This window comes from Bubalus bubalis, chromosome 3 (assembly GCF_019923935.1).
Source record: "Bubalus bubalis isolate 160015118507 breed Murrah chromosome 3, NDDB_SH_1, whole genome shotgun sequence".
NCBI classification, from domain to species: domain Eukaryota; kingdom Metazoa; phylum Chordata; class Mammalia; order Artiodactyla; family Bovidae; genus Bubalus; species Bubalus bubalis.
Window position 1 is genome coordinate 106,456,392 of NC_059159.1, and position 22,492 is coordinate 106,478,883.

Below are 22,492 nucleotides of genomic sequence, written 5' to 3' on the forward strand. Positions count from 1 at the left end.
GTTTTGATCGACTGTGCCAAAAACCAGCCTCTGTTATCCCTGACTTCTCACTAGGCAGTCAATCAGGATAGTCCAGACATCCAAACATGATCAAGGAAAAACTATTTGGGATTCAAATAAGTCAAATAACTCAGACTGGAAGATCAAGTATTTTGAAGATTAAAATATATATGTATATAAAACTTTCCATTTTATATGTTTCTTTCAGGGGCATAAGAGGTTTCATATAACACTTTAAATACCTATGCGTTATCTCATCTGTTCCTTACAAAGATCCTAGTAACTGTCTCCATGTCCATTCTTCAGATGAACAAACTGAGAAAGGACAAACTTGGAAAGGTTAAACAACACGCCCAAGTCACAAATCCGCAGACCTAAACTCTGATCCTAAATTCACACTCTTAACTCAGGATTAATGTCTATGATACACCGTTATGAGCAGCAGATTCTTAAAACAGCTATGATTCGTCCAAACTGCCCTGCAGGTTCAACGAATTTTACTGACAATATTGTCTCCTTTTTTCAACAATCTTTATTCCTATGTTATGAAAACCTCACATACCCATCTTTGCCTCTGACTGGCCATCAGTCATAGTATCTTCTTGGCACTGGCTTCAAAGCAATGCAAATATTCACAAGTGCCTTTCTTGTCAAAGACTTACCATCACTGCAGGACAAAATCCAATTTCAAAACGTTCTGACCGGCAACCACACAGTGCCAGACACTCCACCATTTTCAGAAAGTTACCTAGGGACTCTGATCACAGCTACCTTCCTGCCCCCTCCTACGGCTGTGTACACAAGCTTTATCATAACCACAATGGCCAGTTTTGCTTTCTGGCTAAGAGAAACAATATGCACAGTTGACCGAGATGCTACCATGGGTAAGGACATCTCTGATCTCTAGAAAACTGCAAGTACATTTCTTCATAATAAACTCAAGCAGTTTTACCCACTTATAAGATGTTTTAAAACCAGTGATTAAGAGTGAATTTTAATCACAGGCTTAACCAGCAAAATGTATGCTCAAGCCAAGTAGCTTGGTTCAGACTTTCAAATAAGAAGTGTTTAGCTTCTGAGTATCAGCTATATATCTAAACATAAAATAAAACAACTGGAAAGTAGCATAGTTGTTGTCATGGGGAGGGGTGGGTAATTAAGGAGTTAGTATTTAGTGGGTTTCTGTTTGGGAAGATGAAAATACTCTTGGAGATGGATGCTGGTGACGGCTGCACAGCCATGTGAATATACTTAATACCACTGGATTGTACACTTAAAAATGATATTAAAAAACATAAAACAAACAGGAAAACGTATGCTAACATTCAAGTGACTGCTTCTTTTTTTGAAATTTCTCACTTATAAAGGGAAATGAGGCCACAGCAGCACCTTTTAAAACAAACCTCTGGAAGACCCTGGGCCCACTCCAGGCATTACAGGGAAGATTTTAAACCCAAGTTTTAGGTCCAGAGTTCCTAAAGGGAGATGAACACTCTCAAATTACTGTTCAATCTATACACACTGTAATGTCTAAATGAAGCCAAAGTTTCCTGAGAGTCCTTTGAGGAGAGGACTGACCACAGGGGCTCAGAACAGCTCACTCATCAGTTTACAGTCCTGTTATGGACTAAACATCTGTGTACCCTCCAGACTCACACGCTGAAGCCCTACTCTCCAGTGTGACTGTATCTGGAGAGGGGCCTCTGAGAAGTAATTACGTTTAGATGTAGTCCTGAGGGGGAGCACCATGATGGGATTAGTGTTCCTACAAGAAGAGGAAGAGGCCAGAGCCCTTCCTCCTTCCACACAAGAGGACACTGCAAGAACACAGCCTTCCACAAGCCAGAAAGTGGGCTCTCACCAGAACCCAACGACGAGGCACCTTGATTGGACTGCACCCCCCCAACTTTCAGAACTGTGACAACGTCTCTTAAGTAACTCAGTCTGCAGTATTTTGTTACAGCAGTCTGAGCTAAGACAAGTCTACTCCATAATATATCTGTGCTTGCACCCATAGTCAATGTTTTAAACTCATTAAAACAGTTTCTGAAATGCTTCACTCATGAGTATGCAGTACAGCTCAGGTGGCCACCTAAACAAGTTCTCTTCTTTCTTGCTGTCACAATATTAATATGGCAACAGTCTGGCTCACACAGACACACACAGAGAAGTGGCAACTATTTTTTCCATTTTACAGTCTATTCGGAGCAACACTGAGGAGAGCTGCCAAAAGGCTGTCATGGTTCAGAATGAAATGGTCTCCGGTTCACTGAGTCTCTTTTCTCATCTCAGATGGATAAAGGCTTTTCACTGAAGGAAAATCACCAATGTGACTTGCACTACAGCTGACTACTGATCATGTATTTTCATCACCTGAGAATGAACTAAGCTCATCTCAAATGACTTAGTGTTCCCACAATCAAGTCTCTTCAACTCTCAAAGCTGAGTTTTGCTGTGCAATTGTTGACCTATGTAATCACTTTTTTTCTCTCCCTCAAGGCTAAATATTCTGATGTGTAAGCCAGTTTTGATGCCAAAGGTGAATAATTAAGTACCTCTTATCCTTGTTTTGGCATCCTGCTTCCTACTCATTGGAAAAAAGAAAGCAAGCTTTGAGTTAGAAAACTATGACCTTACCTAGGGTGGTGTACTTCTTTTTACACTATATAAAATTCTGATTGGTTTCCTTTAAAATTTACATAATTCAAGCGTTAGTGCAAAATTGATGATGAACATCAACAATAAAATAAAAATAAAAATTTAATCTTCCCTAATACAAAAATATGTTGGAAAACTTTTAACAATTAGAATAATGTTACAAATAAAATACGAATAGCTCAGCAGAGCCACAGAACAGAAACAGACACAAAAGCATATGGGATTTTGTATATTGTAAAGGTAGGTAGCATCTGCAATCAAAAAAAGAGAAAGAAAAATGAATTATTAATAAATACTGGGAAAACCAGCAGCCATCTGAAAAAGGTAAACCTGACATCCCTACTTCCTAAAATAAATTTGAGATGGATTAATAATTTAATTATAAAAATGGAAACCACAGAAGTACTAGGAAAAACCCAGGTAGAATATATAAAAATATATATTTTATAAAATACAGAAAAATATATGTTATATAAATATATATTTTATAAAACATACAAAAATATACATTTTAGACTGGAGAAGACTTTTTTCCCTTTATGGCATTCAATTCAAAGGCTTTCAAACAAGCAGTTGGTAAATTCACCTACCTGAAGAAATGCAACATAATCCAAGTCCAAAAAATGAAATAAACTGGGAACAACTCTAATTCTTATTACCAAAAAAGGTCCTATTTCCTTCATAAATAAAGTGTCACAACTTGAAAACTAACAGCCCAGTAGCAAAGGATAAAATAGTTCACAGAAAGGTAAATACAAATGGCTCTTATAGACTCATAAAAAGATATTCAACTCTTAAGACAAACGCACATTAAAACCACATGAAATACCATTTTTCACTTATCAAACTGCCAGAGATTAAGCAGTTTCATAACATAATATGTTGGCACAGATGTGGAAAAAGGTACTTTCATACCTTGCTGGTGATAATTATTCATAGTAGCACAATTTTTATGGAAGACATTTGGGGCAATATTTATTACAATTATGTATGTGAGCGCTCAGTTGTTGTCCGATGCTTTGCAACCCCACAGACTGTAGTTAGTTAGGCTCCTCTGTTCATGGAATTTTCCAGGGAAGAATGCTGGAGTGGGTTGCCATTTCCTTCTCCAGGGGATCTTCCGAACCCAGGGACTGAACCTGTATCTCCTGTGTCTCTAGCACTCCTGTGTCTCTTTACCACTGCGCCACCACAAATCCTTTCACTAATTCCATATTCAGAATTTGTCACATGTGAACAAAACAAGGTGTATGCAAAATTATCTCTTGCACCATTGTTACAAACAGCAAAATCAATAGGAAATAGTCAACAAAACACAGAGTATCTGTAAGAAGAAATACTATGTTGTTGTGTTTAAAACTATAAAAATATAGGAGAAATTGTACCTACACCATGGAATCTCAAGGCATGATTACATGAAAAAAGAAGGTGCATAACAAAATGTAAAGAATGGTATAATTTGTGACTTTAAAGGGGAAGAGAATATGAGAATAAACCCATATTTGATTTTATATACAGACAGAGTACTTCTGAAAGGAATGGCACTGACTGTCTCTGAGGAGGGAATGTGGTGGCCAGGCAGGAACTGGGAGGCTTTTCACTGTGCTCTTTTAGGAGGAGCCTGGTGGGCTATATATAGCCCATGGGGTCACAAAGAGTTAGATATGGCTGAGTGACAGCACACACACTCTCCTTTAAATTTGAGTCATGCATTATCCACTTGAAAATTACTTTTTAATTCAATACAATGGTCGTAAGTAAAGCTGAAGAATTCAACCCAATATTGAAAAAAAAACAGACAAAGCTCTAGGAGAAAAAGGTAAGAAAATTGAGAGGACTGCTCCAGAAGATCAATATTTCAATCAAGAGAAAAAGTTATCAAAGATAATTCAAGAAATTTTCCAATAATTGAAAAACATAAGTTTCTAGATTGGGAAGGCAATTCTGTGTCCAGAAAATTTAATGAAAATAGATCAATGAGAATACCTGGGACAACCAGCTGAGCCACAAGTGAAGAGTGAAGTCACTCAGTCGTGTCCAACTCTTTGTGACCCCGTGGACTGTAGTCCACCAGGCTCCTCCATCCATGGGATTCTCCAGGCAAGAATACTGGAGTAGGTTGCCATTTCCTTCTCCAGGGGATCTTCCTGACCCAGGGATCGAACCCAGGTCTCCAGCATTGCAGGCAGATGCTTTAACCTCTGAGCTACCAGGGAAGCCTCAAGGGAAACCCATAAAAGACACTAAAACCTTTCAAAGAGAAGAGAGGGAAAAGTTCCAGCTTTCATAAAAGGCTGGAATTTTTGCAAGAAATCTTGTCAGTTATGAAGGAAAAAGATTTGCAAACCAGAAAAGTACATTTAGCTAAACTATCAAGAGTGTGGGAGTTAGGTGGTATGACTTAAAGACATGCCAAATTTCATGAAAATATATCTCCCATGTAAATCTTCTCAGAAGCTGCTGGCTAATGCCCTCCACCAAGAGAAGAGACCAAGAGACACCACAAGGAAAGGACACATCATGGGATCCAGGAAACAGGAATAAGGGGCATCTCCGGGCTGATAGGCACACTTCATAAGGAATGCCTTCAGAAGGAAAAGATCAGACAGCTATCCTGAGGTCTTTAAACATAAAGAAGAAGGTTGGGCTTCAACCTGGGTGTGAATCAGTGAGAGGTACATAAATCTAACCATTCTTAACTCTGGATGAGAAAAAGGTGTATTTGAGGAAGGAAATGTCATTTGAATGACACATCTTAGTTATGAATGATTTTCACAGTCACTATAATCTAAATGTTATATATTAATCAAATTAAGCAACTAGGTTTACATTAGGAGGATTTTAGAAAAGACTCCGTGGGAGATATTATGAGTTACAGTCTCATCTTCCACAGTATGAAGACAGGAAACAATACCCAAATTCAGATTTTAAAAAATCAAGAAATGACAGAATAAGCATATTTTCTCAAAATACTGTCATTTTCAGTCACAAGTACCACCATTTTCAACAACATTAGGAGAAAAACAGATTTCTAAGTAGTTTTCTGTAAGGAGAAGGAATCAGGGGAGAAAAGTAGGGCAGAGGGGCTTCTATTTTCATTTACAGGCCTTACAGGGTAATTTAACTTTTTAAAGTATATACACACAAACATACAAAACATTGACATTTTCCATAGAGCCAATATTCATGTTTTGTTTTTTTAAAACACATGAGACTCAGTGATGGGCTAATCTGTATTACCAATGTAATAAAATCCACATTTCAAATAGCATCTAAGAACAACCTATGGTTTTTAGGTGACTGGTGCTGGTACTGTCCACCAACTCCAACCTGAAGGTTAGGGACATGGGCATCCCCTGGTTGACCCATTCATTAGGAGAACGCCTCAGACACAATGTCAGATGGATAGACTCTTTGAAGGTGTTCCCAGTACTCTTGTGATTTCCATTACCTCATTCTTATGAGAGGTGAAGTTAAGGATGTGTGTGGGTTTGAATGCAAGACTTGATTAAAAGCAACTTGAATAGGAAACTGAACTGATTTGTAAGAAACAATGGCTTTAGGTAATCAGATTTTTTAAATAAATGGAAACTACTGATCCTCTGAGTGAAAAACTCAATTTGTTGAAAAAAACAAAAACACCAGTTGTGGGCTTTCCCAGTGGATCAGTGGTAAAGAATCTGCCTGCCAATGCAGGAGACACAGGTTTGATCCTTGATCCAGGAAGAACCCACATGTCTCAGAGCAACTAAACCCATGTGCCTGCCTCAACTATTCAGCTTGTGCTTTGGAGCCTGGGAGCCATAACTACTGAGCTCACCTGCCTCAGTTACTGAAACCTATGTACCCTAGAGCTTGTGATCTGCAGCAAGAGAAGCCACCACAATGAGAAGCCCCTGCACCGCAATGAAAACGCAACTAGAGAAGAGCCCACATGGCAGCGAAGACGTGACACAGCCGAAAATAAATACATAAATTTTAAAAATTACATATGAAAAAACATTGTGTGGTTACTAAAAGAGTCACTGCAAAATTCCCATTTTCAGTTCTAATGCTTAATTAGCAGCTAGAGGAGCAGGGAAATTGGCATAAGCCTTGAGGCTTACACTCCTAGATCACGTGGCTAACATCACCACATGCCTGCTTAAATAAAAGTACAACATTTACTAGAATTATTAACTCACATTTGACCAACTCATGAATGTGATGTTTTGCAGATTTTTTTAAGCATCTTTGTGACAGAACTTGCTCAAATTGAAAAGCGGTTTCTCTAAAAATTTCAAGCAAAACTGAAGTTCTAGGAAGACATTTAGGCCTATGGCTTTAGACACCCCTAAAACAACTCTCATTTTAAAAGCACGTGCTAGGGCATCAGTTAGGTATCCAGACTGAACAGCCTTCTGTTAATTTAATCCTCCCTGGTTTTAGCCAACAATTTCTCTTATTGAACTGGGGTAAGAAATTGCTCAAATTTTCTGTCAGAAATAAAGGCCCTTGGGTTTAAGAAGCAAGAATTTGGGACTGACTAGCCTAAGAAGTGCTGCAATTCATGGGGTCACAAAGAGTTGGACATGACTGAGCAAGTGAACTGAACTGACTGAGCCTAAGAAGTAGACAATGGTAGTTTACAAGTACATTAATATCTGTATAAGTATAATTCAATCAAATAAAAGCCTATGAAGAGATAACATAATCAAAATTGCTGTTTCAGAATACTGATCAAACCAGTAAGCACACTGCCTGAAACAATCATGATGACCTGGATGAAAGCTCAAAAGAAAATCAGCTATAAGCTAAGACAAACAACTCTCTGACAAACTGTGACTTCTTTGTAGAACAGAAAAGAATTCTTACACACCAATTACTCTAAAGGTTACTTGAATGGTCTAACAATAAAAGGTATAGTTCTTGTCCAAAAACAAAGAAAAAGAACTACAAAGCAACTTATCAACAAATGAAAGCTAGTAGTAGTGGTGTTAGTCGCTCAGTCCTGTCTGACTCTTTGCGATCCCATAGACTTAGCCCAGCAGGCTCCTCTGTCCATGGGATTCTCCAGGCAAGAATACTGGAGTGGCTTGCCATTCCCTTCTCCAGATCTTCCTGTCCCAAGGATCCAACCTGAGTCTCCTATATTGTAGGCAGATTCTTTACCATCTGAGCTACAGGGAGGGGAGACAGAAAAGGAGGGAAATGATTGTATTATTTTACCTATATACTGAAACACAGAATTACTATTAAAGTTGAGCATAAAACTTAGTTCCTGGCATCCTGGGAGCCAAAGCATAAATGGAAACTGGATGAGGTACACAACTTTCATGACTGGGAGAAAAAAGTCCCAGTTCATCAGAGAAATACTGTAAACGCTTTTCAAACAGAGAACTGAAACATACACTTCCTCCTCAGAGGGATTCTGAATGGCACAGCAAATCCTCATCAGTAGTTTATTCAACAATAAAGATGTATTGGGGAATGTAAATTGGTACAGCCACTATGGAGAACGGTATGAAGATTCCTTAAAAAACTAAAAAGAGAACTACCGTAAGACCCTGCAATCCTACTCCTGGGCACTTATCTGGAGAAAAACAGGATCTGAAAGGATTCATGAACCCCAATGTTCATTGCAGCACTGTTTACAATAGCCAACACACAGAAGCAACCTAAATGTCCATCAACAGAGGAATGGATAAAGAATATGTGGTACATACATACAAAGACATATTACCCAGTCATTAAAAAGAAAGAATGCTATTTGCTATGACCTAGAGATTGTCATACTGTGTGAAGTCAGAGAAAGAGAACTATCATATGATATCCTTTATATTCAGAGTCTAAAAAGAAATGACACAAATGAACGAAACAGATTTAGAGAACGCACTTACAGGATTGGGGGAGGGAATAGTTAGGGAGTTTGGGATTGAAAGCTACACACCACTATATCTAAAATGGATAACCAACAAGGTCCTACTGTATAGAACAGGGAATTCTGCTCAACCCTTATGTGGCAGCCTGGATGGGAGGGGAGTTTGGGGGAGAATGGATACATGTATATATACCACTGAGTCACTGTGCTGTGCAGGAGAAACTATCACAATGTTGTTAATCCACTAAACTCCAATACAAAACAAAAAGTTTTAGAGACTTCCTTGGTGGTCCACTGGTTAAGACTTCACCTTCCAGTGCAAGGGGTATGGGTTCAATCCCTAGTCTGGAAGCTAAGATTCCACTTGCCTTGGGGCCAGAAAACCCAAAACACAAAGAACAGAAACAATATTGTAACAAATTCAATAAAGACTTACCAAAAAAAAAAAAAAAATCCATTAAATGCCTTCTACATTTTCAGGCTCTGTTCTGGAAGTCTGATATACATCAGCCAATGAACCAGATAAAGATCCCTGCCCTGGGGAAGCCCATATCCTACGGCAGTAGATGGACAGTAACCATCGCAGGTGAAGTTAGTATGCTATAGGGGAAAGAAAAGGAAGAACTAGGCAAAGAGGGTCAAGGGAAGGCAGATTATAATTCTGAACAGTTAAGGTACTGAGATGGTGCCATCTGAGCAGGACTCAGCATGAACAAGCACAGAGATAAGAAGAGCAGCCTGTGCAAAGGCCCCAAGGGCAAGTACGTAGCATCTCTGAGGAAGAACAAAGAGCCGCTGCTGCTGAGCACAGAAGCAGGAAGAGTGCTGGAGAGGATGCTAGCGGGTAACCAGGGGCCAAGAGGTCAAGAATGCCACAGGGTTCACTGTAAAAACTTCTCTTACAGAAACAGGAAGCCAAGAAAGGGTTTGAGGAGAAAAGTGTCTCATCTGACTTCAGTTTTTAAGGGACCACTGTTGAAGCAGGGAGACCAGTCATGTGGCTGCTGCAGTAATCGAGGGAGGAGAGAATGATGGCAGTGGAAAACGGGGAAGAGGCAACAGGTTCTGGATATATTTCTAAGGTAGAGTTAACAGGAATTGCTAATGGATTCTAGGTGGAGAGGAAAGAACAGAGGGCAAACACAGCCACAGTTTGGGGGTATTTACCATCTATCAAGGAAGACTGTGATAAGAATGAGTTTGGGGGGAAACCAGGAATTCCATTTCAGCCCTGCCAAGCTTGAGGTGGCTATCAGACATCCAGGTGGGAACACCAGGAGGCAGTTGGACATGTAAGTGTGATGTTGGGAAAAGAAGTCACAGCTGGAGAAACGAATGTAAGAATAATCGGAATATGGATGATACCTAAAGCTTTGAGGCTAGATGAGATCACCAAGGGAGCAGATGTCTAGAAAAAGAATCAAGGATTGAGCCCTAACCATCCGTGCAGCCCCCCCCCCTCCCTGCCACACACACACACCTTTCCAAAATCATAGCTATGAAGAACTGGCAAAGATAACTGAAAAGGAGTGGCAAGTAAGCCAGGAGGAGAACTAGCAAATGTAGAAAAAAGTTTAACATGAGCATACTTTATATTATCCATCAACAACAGCAAAGTTGTATCATCAAATCAGAGTTCAAGGGAGGCACTTTCAAGGCGAAGCTACCGCACTGCAGTCCAGAGTTTTGGCCAATTCTGCATGATTACTACAATCCGTATGCACCAATGGAGAGTAATGAAGGACAAGCCAGGACAGGTCAGGGGCAGGAGGTCAGGAGAACACAGGCAGACAGGCACTGTGAGCCCAAGGAGAATATCAGAGTTCGGAGAGTAAGCTGGATGAGAAGTCAGAGTAGCTTGTTGGGAAATACCAACTTCAACCCCCCAAATTAGCCTGCAGTCCCTTCCTGACCCATCCCTGTAGAAGTGTCTATTACATTGTTTTCATTCTGCCAGTTCAATCCAACTCTTGGTCCTGCGCCTGGAAATCAGATCCCATGGCACATCAGGAGCCCCTTCCTCATTATCAAAAGGCCAGAAAGAGTTTCGCCCTGAGTGCAAGGGACAGAGACCCCAGGAATCCCCTAAGCACACACATCTGCTTGTGAGAACAATAAAGGGGACAAAGAGCACCGAAAGGGGTGTTCTCCCTACCCTACTCCACCTCCTCTTCCTTCCTCTCTCTGCGAACTTCATATAAGTAGGCCCTCTTAAAAAGTTTAACTGTACCAAGTAAACATAATATATGTGTTTATATACAACCTTGTTCCAAAAAGGGCATCAGGCAACCTTCAAAACTATACTAACTTACCTTAATTTTAAAAACAGAAAAAAAAAAAAATTTGAGAACAAGGGAAAAAATAGTGAAGCAATAAATGAGGCATCCACCAGTTAGCAAAAATGACTATCATGAAGTTCTACACGGCAGTTTAACAGTGCTATATAAACTTGAAGAAAGCAATAAGGAAACGGCATCTCTTACAAGAGTCACAGTGTTCAGTCAAATATTCTTCCAAGCAAAGTCCCAGCACCGCCTGATATGGAGGCCTAGGACAGCTTTTCCAATGGTTCTTCAGCAAAAGGCTGCTGAGAGACACAAAAGAGCTCATATGTGTGAGAGGTTCCTGTGGCGTTTCTTAAACTCTTCACTATCCCTTAATACAAGCTAAGGGCATCACATATATGATTCATTAAAAGACATTAGAAGTTAAAGAAAAGTGCAGCATTCCAAGAACCCAGTGCTCTGATGGAACTGGCGTGTAAGATCCTTCAGAATTTCATCGATGAGCCCTATTTCTCTGTTTTCATGAGCAGCTGGGGCAGGCAAATGCTTAGGAAGAACCCCAGAGTGCAACAGTCAATGTCACCAATCAAGGGTCCACTTACTATACAAGTCAGCCAAGCAGAAGAAATCTCAGCATTCGCATAAAAATTACAGAAACTATCCAAGATTCTTGCCTCAACAGATGCCCCCAACTTCATGCAAAGGCTGTGAGGGTAAACATGTAGGAATGAGCAAGCTTCCCCACCCCTGAAAGAGCTCTCAATTTCTCCACCATGTAGATGGTGAATAGACAACCAAGGCACTGAAGTTCTGCATCTCGCAATAAGCACGGTTATAATTTGCCTTCTTTCTTTAAAGGATTCTGATTTTGTATTTTTTAAATAAGACAGAAATTTCACTTGTGAGAGAATATTTACTAAGCCCCAATAAATTTTAGTTTTGCCAAAAGGCTCCTTCTCTACTCTTCTTTTGACAGAACCATCTGCCTTTAATTGACTAGCAAGACCATATCAATACAGATAAACAAAAAACAATGACCAATAAGACAGCAGTAGTACATGGAAAATTAAGAAATAAAAGTCCAGAGAGTAAAAGAGTCATTTCTAGATTAAAATATAGATTGAGGCCCTTGAAAAACCATGAGTGGAAAGTTACCAAACTGTGGGTATAGCTCTGCCGTTCATAAAAGATTCATCAGTCCCAAGCAAAAACTAGACTTGTTTCCCAGATCTAGACAGATTTCTGAAGCATAACCTTTTCAAAAATACAGATTTAGTCAATTCCGAAAGCCATTCCTAAATCAGCATCCTGGCCGTTAAACTTCTTGGAATTAAACACGGTTTTCCACTATGGTAGATTCTGTTGTTGTTTCAGTTATTTGCTGTCCTCTCCATAAGAGGATTACACCTCCTGTGCCATGTGACTTACAGAGGCTCCAGATGGAAGAATTAATTACATGTCCTACCCTATTGTTAGCAGGCTTAGCCATGTGACTTGTTTCAACAAACTGGATGTGAGTGGAAGTAGCATATACGCAGAAGCAGCAATAGTCATGAATGCACTGGTCGTTTCCTTTCTTGCCCTCATGAGACTATGTCCCAGACTGTGCGTAGCTCCACAGGCCTGGATCCAGAGCAAAGACCAGCCTTGGAGCAGAGCCAGAGCTGTCATGTCATGTGAACAAGAAATTAAAGTATGTTGTTCTAAGCCATTAAGCATCATCTACTCTTAGACATGAAACCAATGCTTCCTTTAAAAAAATGTTTTAAGGCTCAATGAAATATTAATACTCAGAGCAGCCTAATAAAGGCGGATGAACAAGTAGGTTTTAGTGCCAGTGAATTTTCATGCTAACCATCTGCATAAGAATACAATAAACTGAAAATAACATTCTGGCTTTTTTAAATTAAAGTTTTTACCTTATAAATATGTGCTTTAGGGGGAAGGGGAAAACTTAAGTTACTTGTTTGACTGACCTTTAGAAGATCTTGTTGAAAACAATCGTAGGTTCAAAGAAGATAAGGTTCAAACAGCTCACCCTTCCCCAGGTATGTAATTAATCTCTAGCTGATGTGGGGATAAAACAAGAATCAAGGTTATAAACTTAACTGGCATACCAGTCTCCTTGCAAAACAAGGAAATGTAACTGCCTAATATTTTATGGTATGTAGAAACCATTCTTTTCAAAGTCTAGGTCAGATTGATTTTAATTTTTAGTATTAGTCCCTACCTGGAAATCTTAACTCATCAGATATAAGATTTGATGATGCAAATAATTTTTCAAATGATCAATTAGGATAGAACTTAATGAAAATTACTAGATGTCTCTATTTTTTTTTCTAAAAGCCAAAGAAAAACAATGCCCAAAGTTAATACTCCTCTCATAGTTATTCTGATAAAAATATATATGAATTCACCTAAAAACTTAATTTCTGAAGGAACAATATTCAACACCACCTCTTACAAATTTGTGATGAGGTCCTGGCAAGCTACAAGTCCAGAGAAACTCAAAACACGTACTAAGACTAAGCTGACAAGGTGTCATATTCATAGGTTATAGTAAGAGTCTGTTTAATTGGGAGGAAACAAGTGGGGGAAAAAAGAAAGAAAAAAGGCACACTAAGAAGATGCCTAGTGAAAAGTGAAGGGTAATTCTAAAAAACCCCATTCAGGAATAAACCATTTTCTTCCCACATACATTTCCCCTTTTTGAAAAATCCACCCAGCCTCAGCCTTGGCTGTTCTGTGTTTTCTGTGTGATCCCAGACTCTCTGACCACAGCTGACGGGACCACACAATGGTTCCCATTCTCAGAGGGGAAATGGGAGCCTAGGCAAAGCTGATCTGCCAGGAATGAGACAGGGCTAAGAAGAGAGGACCATATGGGACAAAAACTTAGGCTTGAAATGGGATGTCATGATAAGCAAGGACTTGTAGTGCCATTCTCTACCCAAACGTGAGTTGAAGCAGAGAAAGATGATCTACAGAAAAAAGCCAAAGAATGGTAAAAATGCTAGTGACAAGACATCAGGAGTGTTCAAAAGAAACCATAACTTCCAGCCCTAACTTCCCAATTCCCAGGAAGACCGGCTGGCTATCATGCACTTGAATTTCCACTGGATTCCGTCCAAGAAATTCCTTATTGGATTGGTTGCTATTTGTTTGTTTGTTTTGGTCAAACTTCTTATTGCTGATGCTGGTTTGTTGAAGCCAGTATAAATGAGTTTCTCTTTTATGCAGCCGATAAGCCTTATTACTTTAATTTTTGATTTATTTGTAAATGCTTGATCTTAATAAACTTTTTAAAGAATAACACATACAGTAAAGTACATAAATCTTAAATATTTATCATGATGAATTTTTTCATGAACGAATATATCCAAATCATCATCACCCCTAGGTCCCTCATCAGCCAGTATTATGCCGACTTCTGTCGACCATCGAGTATTTTTGCCTCTTTTGAAGTTCATATAAATGAAATCATACAATATGTATACTAATTTCTGAATTCCTTTACTCAATATCTATGAGATTCATCAAGTTTTGTGTAGCAGTAATTTGGTTTTTTACGGCTGTGTTGTATTTCAATGCATACACTACGCTAAGTCACTTCAGTCGTGTCCGACTCTGTGTGACCCCATAGATGGTAGCCCACCAGGCTCCCCCGTCCCTGGGATTCTCCAGGCAAGAACACTGGAGTGGGTTGCCATTTCCTTCTCCAATGCATGAAAGTGAAAAGTGAAAGTGAAGTCGCTCAGTCGTGTCCGACTCTTAGCAACCCCATGGACTGTAGCCTACCAGGCTCCTCCGTCCATGGGATTTTCCAGGCAAGAGTACCGGAGTGGGGTTCCATTGCCTTCTCCAATTTCAATGCATAATCATACCACAAATATTTATTCAATATCTGGCTTGTTTCTATTATGTTTCTATCATTCCATTATAAACATTCTTGTAAATCCTTCTGATGCACATAAGCACTCATTCCTGTTGGGTATACATATCTGGGAGTATCATTACTGAGTAACAGGATACAAGTTTGTTCAGTTTTATAGATAAGTACAAAAAGCTTCCCAAAGTAGTTAAACCAATTTATGTATCTATCAGCAGTGTATGAGAGTTTGAGCTGTTCTATATCTTCATTTGGTTGTTAGGAATTTTTTTATTTTAGCCATTTGGGTAGGTTTGTATTGGTATTTTATAATAGTTTTAATTTGTATTTTTCTGATGACTGATAATACTGAATGCCCTTCTGCTCATTTTTTAAATTATATTTTCACTTTTTCTTATTAATGTGTAGCTGTTCTTTACATATTCTGGACAAGTTTCTTGTTGGATATATGATATGACTAATATCTTCTACTTCATGACTTGCCTTTTTACTCTCAATTTGTACTGTGGAATGAAAGTTATTAATTGTAAAGAACATGAGAACAGACAGAACAGTACATGTTGCTGTGAGAAACAGATCAAATCCGCCCCATCCATTAAGACACCGGAAAGACTAGAGATCTCTTCAAGAAAATTAGAGATACCAAGGGAACATTTCATGCAAAGATGGGCTCGATAAAGGACAGAAATGGTATGGACCTAACAGAAGCAGAAGATATTAAGAAGACATGGCAAGAATACACAGAAGAAATGTACAAAAAAGATCTTCACGACCCAGATAATCACGATGGTGTGATCACTCATCTAGAGCCAGACATCCTGGAATGTGAAGTCAAGTGGGCCTTAGAAAGCATCACTACGAACAAACCTAGTGGAGGTGATGGAATTCCAGTTGAGCTATTTCAAATCCTGAAAGATGATGCTGTGAAAGTGCTGCACTCAATATGCCAGCAAATTTGGAACACTCAGCAGTGGCCACAGGACTGGAAAAGGTCAGTTTTCATTCCAATCCCAAAGAAAGGCAATGCCAAAGAATGCTCAAACTACCACACAACTGCACTCATCTCACATGCTAGTAAAGTAATGCTCAAAATTCTCCAAGCCAGGCTTCAGCAATACGTGAACCGTGAACTTCCTGATGTTCAAGCTGGCTTTAGAAAAGGCAGAGGAACCAGAGATCAAATTGCCAACATCTGCTGGATCATGGAAAAAGCAAGAGAGTTCCAGAAAAACATCTATTTCTGCTTTATTGACTATGCCAAAGCCTTTGACTGTGTGGATCACAATAAACTGTGGAAAATTCTGAAAGAGATGGCAATACCAGACCACCTGACCTGCCTCTTGAGAAATCTGTATGCAGGTCAGGAAGCAAAAGTTAGAACTGGGCATGGAACGACAGACTGGTTCCAAATAGGAAAAGGAGTAGTCAAGGCTGTATATTGTCACCCTGCTTATTTAACTTCTATGCAGAGTACATCATGAGAAACGCTGGACTGGAAGAAACACAAGCTGGAATCAAGACTGCCGGGAGAAATATCAATAACCTCAGATATGCAGATGACACCACCCTTATGGCAGAAAGTGAAGAGGAACTCAAAAGCCTCTTGATGAAAGTAAAAGAGGAGAGTGAAAAAGTTGGCTTAATGCTCAACATTCAGAAAACGAAGATCATGGCATCCAGTCCCACCACTTCATGGGAAATAGATGGGGAAACAGTGGAAACAGTGTCAGACTTTCTTTTTCTGGGCTCCAAAATCACTGCAGATGGTGAGTGCAGCCATGAAATTAAAAGATGCTTACTCCTTGGAAGGAAAGTTATGACCAACCTAGATAGCATATTCAAAAGCAGAGACATTACTTTGCCAACAAAGGTCCGCCTAGTCAAGGCTATGGTTTTTCCTGTGGTCATGTATGGATGTGAGAGTTGGACTGTGAAGAAGGCTGAGCGCCGAAGAATTGATGCTTTTGAACTGTGGTGTTGGAGAAGACTCTTGAGAGTCCCTTGGACTGCAAGGAGATCCAACCAGTCCATTCTGAAGGAGATCAGCCCTGGGATTTCTTTGGAAGGAATGATGCTAAAGCTGAAACTCCAGTACTTTGGCCACCTCATGAGAAGAGTTGACTCACTGGAAAAGACTCTGATGCTGGGAGGGATTGGGGGCAGGAGGAGAAGGGGACGACGGAGGATGAGAGGCTGGATGGCATCACTGACTCGATGGACATGAGTCTGGGTGAACTCCGGGAGTTGGTGATGGACAGGGAGGCCTGGCGTGCTGCGATTCATGGGGTCGCAAAGAGTCGGACACGACTGAGCGACTGATCTGATCTGATCTGATGCATCATACCCTGGAAACAATTTTATGAATGGCGAATGGCTTTCACCACCTGCCCTTAAAAGTCTAGCAGCATCTTTCCAGCACCACTCAGCAGAATTATTGGTCCAGACTACTTCCCAGAAGAGATGTTCAGAGCACAGACTTACGGTACCAAGAACATATCACTTCTCTCCCCATCCCAGTGCCCCCAGAGAAAAATATCCTAACCTCAACAATTTCCCAGCAATTACCAGGAATTCTATTATCCTAAACAGCCTGTGAAAGCTTCCTTGGCCTGGGACAGCAAATGTAGCAATAGTTTTCTCCAATGATCATATTTCAAGAGAGCTTGGGTAGCTCTCACACATCTATTACCTCATCAATCCTCTCAGCTCCTCTGTGCAGGACCTCTCATTATCTCCATGTTATAAGCAGAAAGGTTATTTTGCTCAGCCAAAATTGTGGAAGAACTTGCAGAGAAGGGAGAAGGGTGGTGGCACTTAATGGCACTGGGGTTTCCTACTGGACCCAGAGCCCTGAGTCCTCCTCTCCTTTATTTTTTTGGTCACTGGGTACTGACACTTTAACTTCTGCGAGGGGCAGGGGTAGGGGGGCAGGGAGGGCCTGGTGTTGATCTGGTGTGAAGCTTCATTGTGGTGGCTTCTCTTGTTGGGGAGCACAGACGAAGGTGCGCGAGCTTCAGCAGCTGCAGCACACACACTCATAAATTGTGGCACACACACTTAGCTGCTCCACAGTGTGTCGGATCTTCCCAGTCCAGAGGTCAAACCTGCGTCCCCTGCATTGGCAGGCAGATTCTTATCCGCTGCACCACCAGGGAAGTCCATTCCTCTGCCTTGTTACTAGTTCCCAAGGTTCTTCTCTGATCTACTGAGTGCGAGCTGGGATCACAATCCTTTCTCTTGTTTCTCTGGTCATAAGCAAACAAAATAGCTCTTTTGAGATTTTTTTTTTTTTTTGTCCCAGGGAGATTTACAGTCAGGAAATACTATATCCTAAATGTTCCTTCCTTTATCTTCCCTCTTCCTTCTCCCGCCTCCAATCAAAACACACTTAAACACCTAGGCATGATTATATTACTCTTCGTTTTCAGACACACAGAGGCAAAAACAAAAAAACATGCCTGGCAGGAAGTAGCAGACTTGAGGCTCTAGAGTCCAAGCTCCTCACCATTGTACTATATTGAATCAGGTCCCATCAATGTGACCTATCCAGAAATAAAGGTTAGGAGAGGGGAAAGGAAAGGCTGCCCTGGGTCACTGAGGGTCATGGAGGAAAAAGGAGATGCTCAGAATGAGACAGTTTCTATGGATTCAGTACCTCCAATCCTGCCTGGGATCCAGGCTAAAATACAGATATTGACATGTGAAGAACAGCCTGAAGTCAGGAGTCAAATCAGGTCAAATAACTGGCAAGCACAGTTATTTGGCTAACTTGGATGAGAGGCCAGAGGGAGGTTCACAACACACCTTTTCTTTGAAAGTTCCCAGGAAAAGGATTCATAAACTATATGAACTTCAAGCCCTTAAGCGGTATTTCCTTTTTATGCTAGCATAGGTGAAAGGGCAGGAAAGTGACTGATTTTTTTTCACTGTACTAAAGCTATTTTATTGAATCTTTAAGGGCTCACTAAGAGTCCTCAAGGTCTTCTTACCCATTTTTGACTTCAAAAGATGAACCCTTGGCAGACTCTGCCCCAAAACAGGCAAAATTGAGCCCAGACACAGTAGCTCTTTATTTCGGAGTGAGAGATAGTTTGGTTCTCTAGAAAGTGTGAAAAAAAAACCAAAACACAAAAAAACCTGTATGAGCACAAGGGATTTCACCAAAAGAAAACAAAGTCTTTCTTTCCAATTAGCTTTTCCTGGTTTCCAAACAGTAGCCTTTTGTTTCCTAAGGTTGGCTAAAAGAAACCTTAAAAACAAACAAAAGAAACAGTTCTCTTTCTCTATTAGCCTAAAAATTGATTAAAAAAAAAAAACTCTCTAAAAAGGTCCATGAAATGTGGGGAAGATAAGTTACAATAAGTACCTTCATGTCTCTAAGTTCATACACACAAAAGGTATATGTGAAAGAGGAGCGCTGGAGAATCAACACCTGACTCACATACACACCTGGCTGCTGCTGCTGCTGCTGCTGCTAAGTCGCTTCAGTCGTGTCCGACTCTGTGTGACCCCAAAGACGGAAACCCACCAGGCTCCCCCGTCCCTGGGATTCTCCAGGCAAGAACACTGGAGTGGGCTGCCATTTCCTTCTCCAACACACCTGGCAGGTGGGGTCAAATCTTGTTAGGAGAAATCTCTTTATAACCAAACTGTTTAAATTTCAACAGATGGAAGCATGAAATTCCTGATCATCTACAGGATAGGTTACTATTCAGTGGGCACCTAAAACCACTATAAAAATTAATGAACTGGTACCCCTGTGCAGATCTGGCAGCCCTAGTATGTCACTGATGAAAGTATACACATTCATTCAACATATACTGTTGAGTGCTGACAAAGCATAACTTGGCTACTCCACAAAAAGCCCCTTTTGTTCCTCAAGGCAGTGTCTCCACACTGTCTGCCACCCACACAGATGTCATTCCCAACGTGGAAAACAATTCTCAGACCCCAGTCCGAGAGCAGTCACAACTGCTCCCCTTTCCACTCCCTCCAGTAAAAACATACCAGAACACAAGTAAGTTCATGTGACTTCATTCGAGGACTGACCTTGAATTCTCTCAGCATTAAAAAAAAACTAAACAATATACACTAACTTTCAAAGCAGTAAACTATTTGAGTTGCTTCTCTCAATTGTTAGTGAAACCTTGCCAAGGCTGACAAACTTTGAGTTGTGGTAAGTAAACCCCAATCTTTTCTCTCCCAGCCTCCTCTCCTTGATAGGGATTCAGCCAACTCTCCTCCCACTCCTGAATCATAACTTAGAAAGGAGATCAAAGGGTGATGTTTCCGGAGGCAGAGAAATCTTCTTCTGCCCTCAAGGTCAGAAGCCAGCATTCTCCAAATACCCTTCAGGTTATGCCGTACACGATTCAATCCTGCCAGAAAGAAACCAAACAGTACCCACAAATACCTTTAAAGTATTTAAGAACAACAGTGTCTATCCCTTGGTCAGTATTACCCCTAGTAGTATTTAAGGGAAGACAGAATGTTGAATAAGTTCAGAACTAGGCTGCATTCTAAAAGAGGCATACAATCCTTAAAAACAAACAATTGGGAAGATAAAACAGATGCCCTAAAGAGAAGAAGGATGAAATTTCAAAAGGCCAACAGAAAATAAATCAAAACAAACTCAAGCTCACCAAGTCATATGTTAAATTTCATTGAAACTACTTGCTTCATTTTTAAAGAAATGGCAAAAACTTTCAGCATGGACACTGAAGCTTTAGAGTATCCAATTTATCCTTGTGTTGACAACCCCTGTTTTTCCTTTAAAAAAAAATGCACCAAGAACTCAAATCTTTTATATTTTCATGTGGAAATCTAATTCCTGGCCAACTACAGAGCATGACTCAGGCAAATCCCCTATAAAAATGTCACAGTGAATGGCAAAAATCAATAGATTGATTTTACAAACTAGAAAAGTTGAAAGATTAAGACAACATGAGCAAAATTTCAGTCTTTCTATATACCGAATACTTTTATTCTCAGAACCAGTAGAGTTTATTCACAAACTTTCATTTTTTAAACTTTTATTAGTAGTAAATCTCTTGAGCAGTATCTCCCACCAGTTAAAAGAAAAAACTCACAAGAAATGAATTATACAGCAAGGAGAAACAGAAAAGCTGGACTGGTTTAAAAAACTGATACAAAATGTCAATTAATTCTTTAGCTGGCCTGACTTTTCTATCTCACTATGCTGTAAAACAAAAAGAATAATGAGCCATCTCTGAGGTGCTCATCTTCATAAGTCATCTGGGGAATTGAATAACACTCATTTACCTGAATAGCTAAAAGAGGAGAACAGACAATAACAAGCATTGGCAAGAATGCAGAGCAACTAGGACTCACGTAAACTGTTGGAAATGTAATTAATAGAACCACTCTGGCAGTATCGGCTACAGCTAAACTGCGTGGCTCAGCAGTTCCACTCCTAGATACTTATCCTATCAGAAATGTATACATATGTTCATGAGAAAACATGCACAAAGTCGTTCATAATAACAATGTTCATATTAGTCCAAAAATAGAAACAACTCACTGTATATCTCCAGTAGGATGGATAAACAGTAGTATATTCATTCACACAATGGGACACAATAAGAAATGAAAATAAACAACCCATAGCCATATGAAACAGCATGGATCAATCTTACAAATATGACACGGAGAGAAGCCAGACACAATAAAGTACATGCTCTGTGACTCTATATGTATAAGAAAAAAAACTGACAAAAGTAATCAATGATATTAGAAGGATACCCTTTGGGCTAGAGTAGTGAATCAAAGGGAGTATAATACAAAGATGATCAGCTTGGGTCTATGGCTCTATGGGAAGGCAGGCAAGGGAGTATCTGGTAGAAAAGTGAGTCAAAACATCACATAATATGGACAATTCCAGCCCCTAAAAAAAGCTGCTCTTAAACCAGCAATTTTTATAGCAAAGAGCAATTCTGTTAAGAGGAATACAAAAAAAGAGAGGGACTGGGGACAGAGAGGGAAAGGCACGGGGAGAGGAGGAAGGATGAACAAATTCAGGATGAATAAATTTGATTACTACCTATGCTCTAATTATTTTTTCATATTTTCCCTAAGATCAAAAGGTAAACAAGTCAGAATTATCAATAGAAATCGGAACAAACATAACCAAAAATGCAATGCAATCAACAAATTTAAGTTTTTGCCTCTAATCAAGCCAAAAATTATATAAACTATCAAAAGGAGTCTTAACTTCAATGCAATAAATGGAAACCAACAAGAATAGAAGTTCCTTTTGTATGCTTCTCAAGGGATTAGATAATTATAAAAATGTGTTAGTATGTCTCCTGAGACTTTAAGCCCCATTGATCGATTCCATTAACTGAAGTGTTTTTCTTTTTTTTTTTTTTTTCTGGCTGTGCTGCAAAGCTTGCAGGATCTTAGTTCAATCAGGGATTGAACCCAGGCCCCAGCAATGAAAGTGCCGAGTCCTAACCACTGGACCACCAGGGAGTTCCCCAAATGAATTTTTTTAAAAGGGGGAAAAAAACCCACTCCTACAACAGAACTACAGGGTTCCTGACAGTGTCTGAAATATATCTCTTTCCAATTAACTGATTGCTTCCGTAAGGAAAGAAACATGAGGATACTTAATTTCTGACAGGCTTTTCTGGTGTATATACCTGTACACTAATAGTTAACTCAACAGTGCATCTATTCCGAGAGTCTTCATCAATGAGACTACCATTTGCTTCCAGCATTCATACTTTAAATGCAAAGCTGAAGGAAGGAAAAGGCAAAAGATTATCTGAGTTTAGAAGC

At 39.9% G+C, this 22,492-nt stretch overlaps 1 protein-coding gene across 2 annotated transcripts in view; it reads right to left on the reverse strand.

Moving 5' to 3' along the window:
- KANK1 (KN motif and ankyrin repeat domains 1) overlaps positions 1-22,492 on the reverse strand; it is a 214,123-nt gene that overhangs the window by 186,243 nt on the left and 5,388 nt on the right. The window contains exon 1 of one of the 2 annotated variants that reach the window (XM_044939923.2): positions 12,780-12,859. The exons of the other annotated variant lie outside the window; for it this stretch is intronic. The gene's annotated coding sequence lies outside the window, so the exon portion shown is untranslated. Of the gene's footprint in view, positions 1-12,779; positions 12,860-22,492 lie in introns of those variants that run through there. 2 annotated transcript variants of the gene reach the window in all.